Here is a 15,558-nt window from a genome sequence, read left to right as displayed (position 1 = left end):
TAACTGTAAACCTACTTTTGCCACACAAGAGGTATATAAATAAACACACATATGTAGAGGTAACACACACATATAAATTATACACACACACACACACACACACACACACACATACATATATAGGCAGAGACATATATTTTATGTAGGATGGCTCACGCACACACACACACACATACCCTCTGCATCATGCTTAATGGGAAACACTAGACAGCTTTCTACTGCACTCAGGAACATGACCAGAATGCCCACTCTAACTCCATTACTTAACATCTCCTGAAGCTATTAGCCAACACAACAAGAGAAATTCGAGGTACGATAATTGCAAAGGAGCTGGTAACACGCTCACTGAACACACTGTGATTGTACGTGTTGAAACTTCCAGAGAATGCAGTTGAAATACTGCTGGAAACAGTAAGGGAGTCGGTGAGGTGGCAGGGCAAGTTAATATACAGAAATCAATAGCTTTCATATCACACCAACAACTAGCGAGAAACCAGAAAGGAGAAACGACTCCACTTATAGCGGTAGCAAAGAAGGTAATAGGAAGAAGTTTAACAATAAACGAGCAAGAGCCATAATGAATAAAACATTAAAACCTGACGGAAAGATACCAACAAAACTCACACAGACAGAAGACAGGCCACATTCCTGGACCGGAAGACTTGACACCCTGGGTCCTCTCTGAAGTGACAACGAGGTTAGGGTGACTCCAATAGGAGCAGCATCATGGGCTTTGTTTCTGACAAAGACAGCCTGCTTCAGAGTATGGTTTTTTGTTTGTTTCTGAGACACACAAGCTGATTCTAATGGGTCACCCAGGGAATTCTGAAGAAGAGGACTGATGCTAGGAGACAAGCCCCTAGTAGACATCAAGCAGGTGATAAAGGCTCAGTGACAAGTCAAGTGGTAGGAAGCAGCGAGTCCAGAAATTCATGTGCACTCCTGCAGGAATCTAGTGTGGGATAAAGTTACTACATCTCAACCTGAGGGGCAGAGATGCTCTTCCGTGAATGTTGTCTAATAACTGAAGAGCCACCTGACAAAGTTGCATCGTCACCTTACACCATGTCCCAGGGTAAATCCCAGTGGCTCAAAGGTTTAGATGCAAAAAACGAAGAACTATGCACGGAGGGTAAGAGCAGTTTGTTCATAATTGCCAAAACTCGGAAGCAACCAAGATGTCCTTCAGTGGGTGAATGGATAAACGGTGATATATTCAGTCAATAAAATATTGTTCAGCATGAAAAAGAAATGAGCTATCAAGCCACGAAAAGACACGGAGGAACCTTAAACGCATGTTGCTAAGTGAAGGAAGCCAATCTGAAAAGGCTACATACTGTATGATTCCAACTCTATGACATTTTGGAGAAGGCAAAACTCCGGAGAGTGAAAAGATCAGTGGTTGTCAGGGGTGAGGTAGGAGATGCAGAGGGGAGCACAGAGGACTTCAGTGCAGGGAAGCCACTCCGTGTGATACTCCAGTGGTGGATACTCACCATTGTTCATCTGTCTAAACCTACAGAATGTACAACTCCAAGCATGGCCTTAATGTAATGGACTTTGGGTGGGTGAAAAAAAAAGTTGTAACTGTAGTAGAAGAAAACATGGGATAATTTCTTTATAAATTTGGTGGATGAAAGACCTTTCTAATTATAATTCAAAGTCCCAAAGCAGTAAAAATTGTTATATTCAAATGCATATAAAGAAAAACTCTGTGCAGACAAATATCTTAAAGGCAGTAAAAAGACAATTAAAAACTGGGAAACCTTGCACTTTATATCACAAAAAAAGCACTCTCTCTCAAATATATAAAAAACATTTCGAAAAAAAATACCCCAATAGAATAATGGGAAAAAGCTATGTAAAAACAGTTCACAAAAAGAAAATATAAAATGGTTCTTAAATATATGTAAAAATAGTCAACTTCTGATAAAACAAAAAATATATATACATAATCAAGTTAAAAATGCAATGAGATGTAATTCTTCATCTCTCAGGTTGGTAAGCATCCGGAAGTTTATCAATGTGCAGTTGAAATGGCTGTGGAGTCATCTCCCTGTAACTAGCTGGCAGGAATGTAAATGGGTGAAGTACATTTGAAGGATAATGGAACAATATCAGATTACAAATGAATACACCCTTTGACCCAGCAATTCTCTTTCTGGGAGTTTATCTTACCCATATACCTGCACATGTAAAAATGATGTGTGTACAAAGCTATTTGCCTCAGCAACGTTTGTAATAGCAGATAATACAAATGACCTGAATGTCCATCCATAGGGACTGGTTAACGTATAGACATCTGTCTCCTGGGCTCGTGGGGCTGTAAGACAGGGCAGAGACCTTCTCTAGATGTGGGAAGATTTCTAAGATATATTATTATTATTACGTGGAAAAAGCAAGTTGTAGAGCAACATGTGTAATAGCCTACCTTTCGTGTTGAAAGGGGGAAGAGAAGAACACGTGTATTTCTTGCACAAGTGTCAAGACTCTGGGAGGGTATCTGTCAGGGTCTGGGATTCTACCATACCCATCAGCTGGCAAGTCAGCCTCTTACCATCTCATGGATGCAGGAGGAAGACACGAGTTCCTAGGCCAGAGGTAAGGGCCATCATTACTCACAGAACGGCAGGTGGCATGGGGACCTTCCTTTTGCCCTGATACCTAAGCCCACGTCTCCTAAAACTGAAGGCAAGACATAGCAACTGCAAATAAGTGAGATCATGTGATATTTGTTTTTCTCGGATTGGTTTATTTCACTTGGCACAATAGTCTTCAGGTCCCTCTCTGCTGTCCCAAAGGGTAAGAGGTCCTTCTTTTTCTACTGCATACTATTCCGTTGTGTAGATGTACCACAGCTTTTTTTATCCACTCATCTACTCATGGTCACTTAGGCTGTTTCTAAATCTTAGATATTGTAAATAACACTGCTATGAACATCGGGTGCATGTATTCTTTCTGATGGGTGTTTTGGGGTTTTTAGGATCTATTTAAGTAAGACCCAAAGCATAAGAGTCATTTTGAAAGAGAAGAGAAGGAGCAGTGCTAAAACCATCTGTTTTTTTCCGTGTGGCCCAGTGCAAGCTCTCCATCCGACCTGGGCCCTTGGAAGCTTGGAAGCAGTGGGCCACTCTCTGGCCTCACCAGGCCGCTGCCAAACTGCTTTCTCTTTCAAAAGTACAACATGAGCCCTAGCCAGTTTGGCTCAGTGGATAGAGCATCGGCCTGCGGACCAAAGGGTCCTGGGTTTGATTCTGATCAAGGGCACGTACGTCGGTTGCAGGCTCTCCATGGCCCAGACCCTGGTCAGGGCTCGTGCAGGAGGCAACCAATCAATGTGTTTCTCTCACATCGATGTTTCTCTCTGTCTTTCCCTCTCTCTCCTACTCTCTCTGAAAATCAATGGAAAAAATATCCTCGGGTGAGGATTAAAAAAAAAAAAAGTACAATATGAGGCATGGAACAGACTGACATATCTCGATGTGGGGTTAGGGGAGGATAAGAAGAGATAAATCAAAGAACTTATATATACTTATATGCATAGCCCATGGACATGGGCAATAGGGTAGTGAAGACCTGAGAGGAGGTAAGCGGGGTGTGTGTGGGGGGGAATGGGAGACATCTGTAATACTATCAACAATAAAAAATTTATTAATAAAAAATGATATAGCAACCAGCGTCAGAGAAACAAATATCAAAACAATAGAAATTAGAGACAGAAAACAATGGTCTTTATCCCCTGAGCAGATGGTCCGAGGGTGTAGTGTAGAATGAATTCCAACTCCCTGTTATCCAGAGCTGTGCCTGTTGGGTTTAATGACTCACAACTTCCCTTCCACAACCTATCAGCTCAGCGTTAGGAAGCCTTCCTCAATAGTCAGCCTAAGTGACCTCCAGTTCCACCCCCTTACTCAGGTCCCCAGCCCCTGGTGTTTTGCAGCCTCCGAATATTTGCACAGTACTCCCTGCAGTTTCACTTCTAGTCATCATTTGTTCAAAGTCTATGATTCTCAGTCTTCTGCGAATCCATTCCTTCCTCATCTAAGTTTCTGTTTACGTTCTCTAAATTTCCCCTAATTAATTTCAAATAAAGTGGCCTTAAAAGTGCCTCACAGGCAGGTGTGGCCTGTGGGGGACTGACTGGACCAGGACCGAGAAGGTGTTTTTACTCTGGACAGGGGAGGTTTTCTCCCGCTCAGGTCCTGATTCGTGGCCGTCTTCACAGCCCGAAGGCCTCAGTGGCCCCAGGTCTTCTGCTCTCTAAATGTTGCAAACGGATGGATGTTAGGAGGAAAGTGAGTTATGTGTGCGTTGCCCCATGAATGAAGGACGATATGTCTGCAAAGGGCATTGGACCACGACTTGGGCAGGGTCTGACCGTCTCCAGGCACAAGGTTGGGGTCGGATAACCATGTCTCTACTTGCTTGAGACTTCGGTCAAGTACCTTATCCATTGTCTCATCTGGAAAATGGGGACAAAACGGGTGCTATCAAGGTTTTGAAGATTAAAGAAAATTGTGTCACATGTTTAACATGTGCCTTTCCGAATATCATAAAAATGCCATCATTTTAGCTGTTAGTACTGCATGTCCTGCAGTTCCCCTGTAATCACATTTGTCTCCCTTATCTGCAGCCAGACCTTTTCCGATGACTCCTATTGCTGGGATGACAGTAAAGGCCACATGTGCTTTTATTACTTAGATTGACTATAAAGCTCGCGTTCTTCATCTGAGAACAAGAGGGATTGTTTGGAGCAGCTGGTAAATAGAGCGCGCTCGAGAGTTTCTTAAAAATAAATCTGACAGTGGCACTGGGCTATAGGCGCAACCAAAATCAGTCACGAGTCTCACTGAGAGCTCCCACCTTATCATCTCAAGGGCATATATTTATCTATGTCATTCACTCACTGTGCACTGAACACCCAACTTACCGGAGGGAGTGGGGATGGAAAACTACAATCCCAAGGCCCCCTTTGGCAGCTTGGCTGACAGCTGGGGGAGTGGGCAGGCGCACTAGAGAGAGGGACCTCAGTGCGACACAGGCTGTGACACGTCGGCGGATGCTCCTGAGGGGATGGGTGATGGGACAAGTCAAGGCGAGTTTTTTTTTTTTAAATATATTTTATTGATTTTTACAGAGAGGAAAGGAGAGGGATAGAGAGTTAGAAACATCGATGAGAGAGAAACATCGATCAGCTGCCTCCTGCACACCCTCCACTGGGGATGTGCCCGCAATCAAGGTACATGCCCTTGACCGGAATCGAACCTGGGACCTTTCAGTCCACAGGCCGACACTCTATCCGCTGAGCCAAACCAGTTAGGGCAAGGCGAGTCTTATAAGCAATTGGGAACCAAAGATGGTGTTGAAAGATCCTTGAATGGTCAGTTGTCTGAGGGACGTGGTCTCAATGAATGAGCTGTGTTTGGCTAAGTGCAGGGTGTCCCTCTGACTTGGGCTTCTGAATAATCTCAGATGCCTACTTAGGTAGGTGTCTGTGTGTTTGTGGAGCATGGCCAGCGCCTGGCTCATGATGCCAGGACCATGGAGGGTGGTACCTGGACCAACCACCTTCCCTCTCAGCGCCTCCACCATGGGAGGAGGGGACAGAGCCTCCAGGGCTGCCTTCGCCGGCAGTGAGATCTGCTCCAGGCATGAGAGACAGGAAGCTAGTGTTGGGTGTTTTGCTAAATTCGCTGGTAGAAGAATCTCTTGCATGCGTTAGGAACCAGTGATGTGACACTGATCCCCATGAATGTGAAGCCCTAAGACTCTGGAATGAAAATCTCTGTGTGAGGATCCTGAAAACCAGCCTCTGAGCAATGTTTCCAGGTGATTCAGGGCCAGGTGACTAGAGGGGTGTGGTATGTGAAAAGGCAGGTGCAGAATTTTCGCTCTTTCACTGGCTGTTCGATGCCGTAGGGACAGTTTGGGGACAGGTGGTTTTCCCTGCAGGGGAAGCTTTGGCTAAGCATCAGAAGCAGTTTCGTTGATACTGAGGGTTTGCACATGTAACGGCCCGGTTTGGAGTTCACCAGATTCAGGGGTGCCTGCAGAGAAACTTGGCTGTGTGGGGGCCCGTGGAGACATGCTGTTTGCTGTCTCTGTATTTTAAATGACAGTGAGTCCTAAGTGCTGACATTGGTGGGTTTTGTGAGTGAGCCGTGAGCCCTGGGTTTCTAAGTGGCCCTCGGTGGTTAGAGCAAGTACAGAATTGCTTGCTCATTACTTTCCTTCAGAAGGAGTGGCCCCCTCCTCTGTCAGTTGGGTTGGCATCGGGCAGTTTGGCAGAGGTCTCTGGGCAGTGCACCCCAGGCCTGGTGAGGCCTGAGAGTGGCCCACGGCTCTGAGGCCCACTCGGGGCCAAGGTGGGATGGAGTGCTTGCACTGGGCCACACGAAGAAATGGATGGTTTTAGGGTTGCTCCTTCTCTTCCAAAGTGACTCGGCTTGCTTTGTAGAGGGAGCTCCGCACGTAGCCTGAGGAGGAGTGAGGAACAGTGGGCGTGGTTGAGTGTGCCCTGTCAGGTACGGACAGGACATGCTGCTCACCCCCGGACCGGGACTGGGACCGGGACCTACAGCTCAGGGGCACCGAGGAGATGCAGAGACAGGGGAGAGACGGACACTAACAAACACTCACTCACGCATCCTGACCCCGCGTGAGGGGCTGACTGCTGGATGTGGTCCCCCCTCGGAACTGAGCTCCCTAACTCAGTGGGGTGTAGGTAAGATGAGAGGTGAGCATGGGGGGCGGGGAAACTTAGCAGAGGCTGTGGGGGGCTGATGGCTGTCCCAGAGGTCTCTGGGAAGTGCACCCCAGGACACAGTGACTGCAAGTGCCTGAGGGAGGCGGGCGAGGTGGGGGCTGAACATGGGGTCTAGTGCCAACACAGACAAGTTAACAATCACATTTCAGCCATTGGGCTGACTTTGTCTACATGATAATAACATGTCTGATGCACTTTCCCTAACAAATTAACTCAACTTTTCAAAATTTCACTTTTGGGGTCAGGGATAGGGTGGACCCACTGCAGTCCTACTTCCTGCCCCACGGACCCGTCTCCCCTCTTCCCATCAGAGCTGAGGACTCAGGTGGTGCTCACTATCAAGCCAGTGGCGGGGGAGTGGAGGCCCCGTGAGATAGGCACCTCTCACGATCAGCCGCTTCCCTGGGCACGGGCCAGCCCCCCTCTCTTCCTGGTTCAGCCAAGCTCTGACCAGGACGAGGGGCAGCAGCACTTTGGAACAGGATGAGAGAAAGTCAGGAAAATTACAGACGTGAAACCACGAGGGGCCTGATGGGAGCCAGCAGCCCCCCGCAGGTGGCCAGCCCGCCAGCCCTGTGAGACTAATAAGATGGGACTTTGTTTAAGACGCTGCTGATCCGCTATCGTATGTCCCATTACTGATAAACTTCCGAATGCGAGAACTTCAGGCAGAACAAGGTATACACCAGAAGGCGGAGATGGCCAGGTTAGCTTCCAAGGAGGCTGGTTATCAGTTGTATCCCCGAATGCAAACATGGTGTCCTTACATTTAGCATCTTGCCCCCCAAAAGTAGGATGACAGGAACTCTGCAATTAACTCTGCTTATCTTCCCAGGTGGACTGGCTGAGCAGACTCATCCCATTAGGAACTCATTCTTTTAGATCAAAGGGACAGGGATGCAGCAGCTGATGTGAGTGATAAGCAGCATGGCTGACAGGATGCCTGGCTGGAGCTGAACCCAGAAATAATGAGAGTGTGAAGCAGAACTCATGCATAATTCATGAGCTAAATATTTTAAGTGAGGAGGCTTCCTCTGGGCAAGTGGTCACTTGAGGATCTCCGTGTGTAGGAAGGAGGCTGGGGGACCTGTTTGAAGGGGTGCAAAGGGGACTCTCATCAGCCCCTGGATCCCGTCTCTCTGACGGGCACTTCTCTGATGACCTCCTGGTTCGGTCTCTTCTTTTCTCTGTGAGACTTAGGTTGGGCACAAGTGTCTGGTGCCCATCTAATTGGTGACTTAAAAACACTCTTTGGTTAATGCGGTAGTACAAGCAATGTATGTGTGCTCACCCCCCTCGTCCCTCATCCCTCATCCTCTCCCTCTCCTGACTCAGCTGACGGCTGGCTTGTCCTTTTATTGGACTGTCTCCAGGAATGACCCCAGAGCTGACTCCTCACCGTCAGTGGGAGCTAATGCTTCCTTCCTTCCTCACCTTCACCCTGAGGGATCTTGACCTGGGCAGCACAGGTGGCAGTCCCCTGCCCAGGCTCTTTCTGGGGGGTGTCCAGAGCCCTCCTTCCTGGAGAACTTCCAAAGCCCAACACAGGAAAGAAACCAGGTGTAGACACAGGCGTGTGTAGGGAAGGTGACAGGGAGTAGACACAGGGGTGTGTAGGGAAGGTGACAGGGGTACACACAGGGGTGTTTAGGGAAGGTGACAGGGAGTAGACACAGGCGTGTGTAGGGAAGGTGACAGGGAGTAGACACAGGGGTGTGTAGGGAAGGTGACAGGGAGTAGACACAGGGGTGTGTAGGGAAGGTGACAGAGAGTACACACAGGGGTGTGTAGGGAAGGTGACAGGGGTACACACAGGGGTGTTTAGGGAAGGTGACAGGGGTACACACAGGGGTGTGTAGGGAAGGTGACAGGGAGTAGACACAGGCGTGTGTAGGGAAGGTGACAGGGAGTAGACACAGGGGTGTGTAGGGAAGGTGACAGAGAGTACACACAGGGGTGTGTAGGGAAGGTGACAGAGAGTAGACACAGGGGTGTGTAGGGAAGGTGACAGGGGTACACACAGGGATGTGTAGGGAAGGTGACAGGGGTACACACAGGAGTGTGTAGGTAAGGTGCAGGGTGTAGACACAGGGGTGTGAGGAGGGTGTGCCCTGAGTGGACACAGGTGAGAGAGGAAGCTGCGGTGTTGGTGTAAAGGCCCTCTGTGAGACCCTGGATTTCCTCGGTGTGATTCCCCGCGGTCTGATTTGGGGGTCATGGAGCAGCACCACTTGCTCCTCAGTGTTTGCTGCACAGCAGGGCCACCTACTGCAGGCAGATTCAGTGACAATGTAAATATAGGTCTAGTGGGTAAGAAAGGAGTAGAAACCATGACCCCCAGTGCACATGTCTGGGAATCCAGAGGACTTCAAAGGGCTACGGCTGTACCCAGCTTCACATTGGTTTGCTAGTTAGTCCAAGTCCTACAGAATATCTTTGTTACACCTCCAGCCATACATGGGGGCCAAAGATAATTAACTCCTCCTAAAACAGGTAATGGGCAAGAATTGTCCTGAGCGCCTTCCTTCCTTTCTTCCTTCCTTCCTTCCTTCCTTCCTTCCTTCCTTCCTTCCTTCCTCCCTCCCTCCCTCCCTCCCTCCCTCCCTCCCTCCCTCCCTTCCTTTCTCCCTCCCTCCTCCCCTTCTTTCTCTCTCTCTCCTCCCCTTCCTTCCTTCCTTTTCTTAAAAAATAAAATACATTGTTGAGGTTATTCCCCCCTCCCCCAATAAAACCTTTGGGCAGTTAAATGCTGGGTTATGACTTAATGATCAGGAAAACATTGAAGTATTTGAACAGCTTTGGTGGGGGTACATGATCTTGAAAGAACACAGGAAAACATTGTCTTCCCTTTTTTATGCATTATCTTAGATGCACCTCCTTATTGAGAAGGAATAAATTAAGGCATTTTGTGAGGATTTAGCCCTCTCTTGAACAAGTTTATTTTCAGTGACATTGCTCAGCCCCTTGTGAATTATTCTGGATTAAACTCCCATTTATCTCTAAATGAGCAGGAGGTGTGTGTGTGTGTGTGTGTGTGTGTGTGTGTGACTGATTTTAAGGAGGGACGTTTAGTACACACAAGTCAGCATCCATGTGACACAGGGTAATATCTATTTTGTGTTTTGTGGTTTTAACAGATTTAAAATCAATTGTGCATCCTACTCCTGGTTTGAGGACGGCCCTCGTGAATCTGAGCACACCCACTTCATGTGTCTCCTTTCCCGCTTAGTAGTTACTAAGATCAGTTCCTTGAAATCCACATGGTCATTCACGGTCTCTGGTTCCAGCATGAGTTTCTGTTCAGGGCTTCCTGTTCAGTTCACTTTCCCACTCATCTGCCCCATCCATCCCCACTGGGCATAAATAAAAAGACACTGCTTCTGATTTTATGGCCAAAGTAATTAATTACCAGTCATTCGAGAAGGGGGAAAGTGGAAAGATAGAGGTTCTGGAATATTAGGGGGTACACTCCCCGCACCCCCCTCCACTAGGCCCCTGTGAAGATGGGCCTTCACAGGCGTCCTCCTGGGCTGAAAAGAGAAGTTCAGCTGCACTGTCAGGTGCGAGTGTCTGTGGAGAGCACACCTGACTGGAAGTGACCTCTTAGGATGAACAACGGAGAGTCTTACACTGAAGGAACTGGGGGAACTGCCTGAGACAGTCAGGGGTCTGATGGGGGGTTTACCTCACAGGCAAAACTCCCTCGTTGTGGCACTGAGTGGTCCCTTGCCAGCAGCCAGCTCCTGCGCACCAGCCCAAGGACCTGGCTGCTATTGACAGGGAGACCAGCCAGGCAGCCTTCCCGTGTGGGTGACAGCTTGTTGGAGAAAGTGACCATTTCGCACACCTGGAAATCCATGCCTGGTCCAGTGATAATCAGTCTAATATTTTATTCCCAGTGAGGCTATTCAGACAAGAATCCTACGCAAGATGGAAGAGAAAGACTGAACATGAAGCGGGGGGGACGGGGGGTGGGGGGGTGGGACGGGGGTGGGGTGGGGAGGGAGGGAGGGCTGAGGGAGCCTGGCCACAGAGGAAGCATAGCCCCCAGGGCAGGGGGGAGTCAGGGATTTGCCTGCGAGTCACCTTGGAGAGACTGGAGGAGGCATGGCAGCTATACGACAAGAAGAGTGTCCCTTGGAAAAGGGGAAAACTGAGGACAAGAGCAATAAAAATAGATTGCAAAAATCAGGGGGAAAAGGGCAGTTGAGTTGTCAGATAAATTTAAGAAATTTCTAAGAACACAGAGTAAAAATAAGGAAGGAAAGGTAAAAAAAATGGAAGATGTATTCAGAATATCGAGAAATTCCACAAAAACATGTATGAAGGAAGGAGTTTATCAAAGAAACCATAGAAGGGAAAAATGCACAAATAAGCAGCTAAACAAATCAGGGTAGGTAAATGGCTCCTCCTTAATTTATGAACAGGAAGTGAGGATGGGCTATCTGAATTTGATAGTGTAAAAATAAAGTTTAAGAATTTATCTAAAAGTACAAATATCACACATAAACAATGAAAAGCACAAAATTTTAACAGTGTGAGTCAGCAGATAGTATTTAGAATTGAAAATCCAGAAATGCAGAACCAATATAGTATTTATAGTCACGAGAACAAAAATTGAAAATTACTAGAGGTGCCTGCCTCTGAGGAGCAAAGGAAAGGAGGAGTAGGGGGATAATATTGTTTTTCATTCATAGTCTCTTCTGCTTGAATTTTTACCACATGGCTGCATTATTTTATAAAAATAATTGTTCATAAATGTACTTTTTTGTTATCATATTTCTCATAATGGCTATAAATTGGTCTGATGCTCATAAACAAAATGGACATTACATGAACTAATTGATAAGGGTGAATTAGTATCTCACCAAAAAATGCAGGGGCAATTGTATTATTTTATTTAAAAATAAATGTAATTTTGTAGCATTGTTATACACACACACACACACACACACACACACACACATATCACTTCATCTCAGTTTCTTAGGAATTTGCTTGAATAACTGAACTAGAGTTAAGATTAAATGGCAAATCAGCTTTAAGTAAGTAAATGTTTCTATTAGTAATTTTGCTCATTTCTCTCTAATCTCTTTTTGATCAACATGTTTATTAAATCTTCTCTTTATAACAGGAAAGTAAATTTCAGCTATTTATTCTTAAATATTCATAAATTACTAATTAGTGAAGCTTTACCTTGTAAAATCTCACTTTCATGTAATAACTTTAGTTCATATAGATAAATTGCCTGCACACAAAGCAGTGCATTCACTAGCACTTTTAAGTACCATTTCCCCACAAGTCCTTGTAAAACATCACTGTTTTCCAAGGGAAGTCTTTGAGTTTCCTCAAAAAGTGGAAAACTATTGAACAATCTCAGCTCCAGAGCTGAGAAATATTAAAAACTTCTCACCGAATCATACTGACGTATGCTTTTGGGGTTAGGAATATATTGCACAATAAAGAGGAAACATGGGTTGGTATCTTTCCTTGCTTTCCTCCCCTCTTTCTTTCTTCGCATTCATGGGTCAGACCAAGCTCATTTAAGATACGTTATCCTGGAATCTGTGGCAGAAAAATCAATGAGAACTCCAAAATTAAAAATTTGCCAAGATTTTGTTTCTGTGATCCTACAACTCTGTGCATATAACTCTTTCACACTTTTTACATTGGATTTAAACTTTTCTTTATGACCCCTTCCCAACTGGGATGGAAAACTCGCACAGGCAGGCGCTTCATCTATTTTGTTCTCTGTGGTTTTCCCAGAACCTAGGATGGGCTCTGGTGCTGGTGAGCACTCTGTGAGTAATTTACGAATAAAAGAGTGCAGCTACTATTAATAGCACTTGTGTGGCACATATTATGGGCTGGAGTCTTTCTAAGTGCTTGTATATATGAACACATTTGACCTTGAAATGAGTTTCCTAGCAGGTGCTCTTGTGGTCCCTTGTCCCAGAGAGGCTGACTGGCCGAGGTCACATCGCTAGTTGCTGTGGAGTTGGGATTGAAACCTAGGCAGTTGCTTTTTTGCCTATACCACCTCTCAGTGTTTCCCAGGAGGTTACGTCTTGAGGTGGGGCTGTGCCTTTTCTTGTGCCCCTGATGCATGCAGAATGGTGTCCACTATGTAGATGCATCTGATTAATGTCTGCTGGTCTGGACAGAAGGGCCACATCCGCAGTGTGGTCCTGACAGAGGGGACTATGTCATGTGCAGATGTCCTCAAATGTGTGGAAGGAGGGCGAGTGTTGTGGCTCAGGAGATGTGTGCCACCAAATACAAGGGTGTTCTCAATGAAACAGAATCACCTCTGACTTAGAACATGATCCTGATAAGGTGATTTTACCTTTCAAGCATTTAATATACTTTATCCCATTCACCAAGTTGCCCTGGAGGAGGTGTTTTTATTTCCCTTTTAAAAGATGCCAGACATGTTTTGAGTTTATTTTTTGTGTATGGTGTAAGTTGGTGGTCTAGTTTAATTTTTTTGCATGTATCTGTCCAATTATCCCAACACCATTTTTGAAGTGATTATCTTGACTCTATTGTATGCTCTTGTCTCCTTTGTCAAATATTAATTGAGCAGAATGGCTTGGGTCGATTTCTGGGTTTTCTCTTCTGTTCCTTTAGTCTATATGTTTGTTCTTATGCCAGTACCAGGCAGTTTTGAGAACAGTGGCTTTGTAATATATCTTGATATCAGGTATTGTGATCCCTCCAACTTTCTTCTTCTTTTTCAGAATTGCAGCAGCTATTTTGGGTCTTTTTTATTTCATATAAACTCAAAATGGATAAAAGACTTAAACATAAGACTCCAGGAAGCCATAAAAATCTTAGAAGAATCCACAGGCAGCAAAATATCAGACATATTTTGTAGCAATATCTTTACTGACACATCTCCTAGGACAATGAAAACGAAGGGAAAAATAAACAAATGGGACTACATAAAAATAAAAAGTGTCTGCATCACAACAGAAACCATCAGCAAAATAACAAGAGAGCCCACTGCATGGGAGAACGTATTTGCCAATGTTATATCTGATAAGGGTTTAATCTCCAAAATTTACAGGGAATCATACAACTTAACAAAAGGAAGATAAACAATCCAAACAAAAAATGGGCAAAGGACTTAAATAGACACTTTTTGAAAGAGGATATACAGAAGGCCAAGAGACATATGAAAACATGCTCAAAGTCACTAATCATCTGAGAGATGCAAATCAAAACAATAATGAGGTACCATCTCACATCTGTCAGAATGACTATCATCAACAAATCAACAAAGGACAAGTGCTGGAGAGGATGCGGAGAAAAAGGAACCTTTGTGCACTGCTGGTGGGAATGCAGACTGGTGCAGCCACTGTGGAGAATAGTATGGAGTTTCCTGGAAAAGTTAAAAATGGAACTCCCATTTGACCCAGTAATCCCACTTGTAGGAATATATCCCAAGAAATCAGAAACACCAATTAGAAAGAATATATGCACTCCTATGTTCATAGCAGCACAATTTACAATAGCTAAGATTTGGAAACAGCCTAAGTGCCCATCAGCAGATGAGTGGATTAAAAAACGGTGGTACATCTACACAATGGAATACTATGCTGCTGTAAAAAAGAAGGAACTCTTACCATTTGCAACAGCTTGAATAGACCTGGAGAGCATTATGCTAAGTGAAATAAGCCAGTTGGAGAAAGATAAATATCACATGGTCACACTCATTTGTGGAATATAATGAACAACATAAACTGATGAACAAAAATAGATACAGAGACAGAGAAGCATAGAACAGACCGTCAAACCTCAGAGGGAAGTTAAGGGAGGGTGTGTGTGGGGGTAAGAGATCAACCAAAAGACTTGTATGCATACATATAAGCATAACCAATGGACAGAGACAGTAGGGGGGTGAGGGCATGTGCTGGGGGTGGGAGCGGGTGGAGAGAGGTCAATGGGGTAAAAGGAGACGTATGTAATACTTTCAACAACAAAGAATTTTAATAAAAAATAGATAAAAGATGCCCCAAACAGAAAGGACAAGTGACATATCCTCTGGCTGAAATGAAGACAGTTTCCTGAGTGCCATGTGCCTGCTCCTGTGTCCTTGCACAGGATGGCACTGGGGTCGAGAACGATGGAAATGTACCAATAGCCTGGTTTTAAATAGATTTTAATATCCTAATATATAAAGAGCCAGGGTCCGTAACGTCCAAAACGACCAAATGGACGACCGATCGCCAGGCTGCGTGCGCAGCAGGCTCGGGTAGGCGGGGACTGGTGAGCAGGCTGAACTGCTGACCTCTCAGTCCCTCTTGGGTCATGGGTGCTATAGCGACCCAGTGCTGACTGCCACCGTCAAGGCGGGTGCGATGCGATTGGTTGGGGGCCCCGCCATCGCCCCACAATCACTCTGCAGAGGGAGGCCCAGGCCACCTGCCGGGGGCTCCGCAGTCGCCCCAAAGAGGGAGGCCCAGGTTACCCGGCTGGTGGTGGTGGGATCTCCCTCTGCGGGGTGATCAATCGCGGGGCTCTCAGACTATGAGAGGGCACAGGCCAGGCTGAAGAAACCCCCTTCCCCGAGTGCTCGTATTTCATGCACCAGGCCTCTAGTAAATATATAAAAGCCTAAGAGACCTTTACAACCGAACGACCAGTCGACCAGCGGCTATGACACACACTGACCACCACAGGGTAGATTCTCAACACAGGAGCTGCCCCCTGGTGATCAGTGCACTCTCACATCCAACCTCCCATGATCCCTCCCCTCAGCTGGCCCTGATCGGCCCCAATCGGGCCTG

General features: G+C 46.0%; 1 protein-coding gene across 1 annotated transcript in view; it reads right to left on the bottom strand.

Moving 5' to 3' along the window:
• The window catches only part of ADARB2 (adenosine deaminase RNA specific B2 (inactive)), a gene marked incomplete at both ends in the record, with an annotated part of 417,934 nt that overhangs the window by 51,804 nt on the left and 350,572 nt on the right, over window positions 1–15,558 (bottom strand). The gene's annotated exons all lie outside the window — the stretch shown is intronic.

Source organism: Cnephaeus nilssonii, assembly GCF_951640355.1.
Source record: "Cnephaeus nilssonii genome assembly, chromosome: 1".
NCBI lineage: Eukaryota > Metazoa > Chordata > Mammalia > Chiroptera > Vespertilionidae > Cnephaeus > Cnephaeus nilssonii.
The sequence above is the reverse complement of the archived record's forward strand: the minus strand, read 5'-3'. Positions and strand labels throughout refer to the sequence as shown.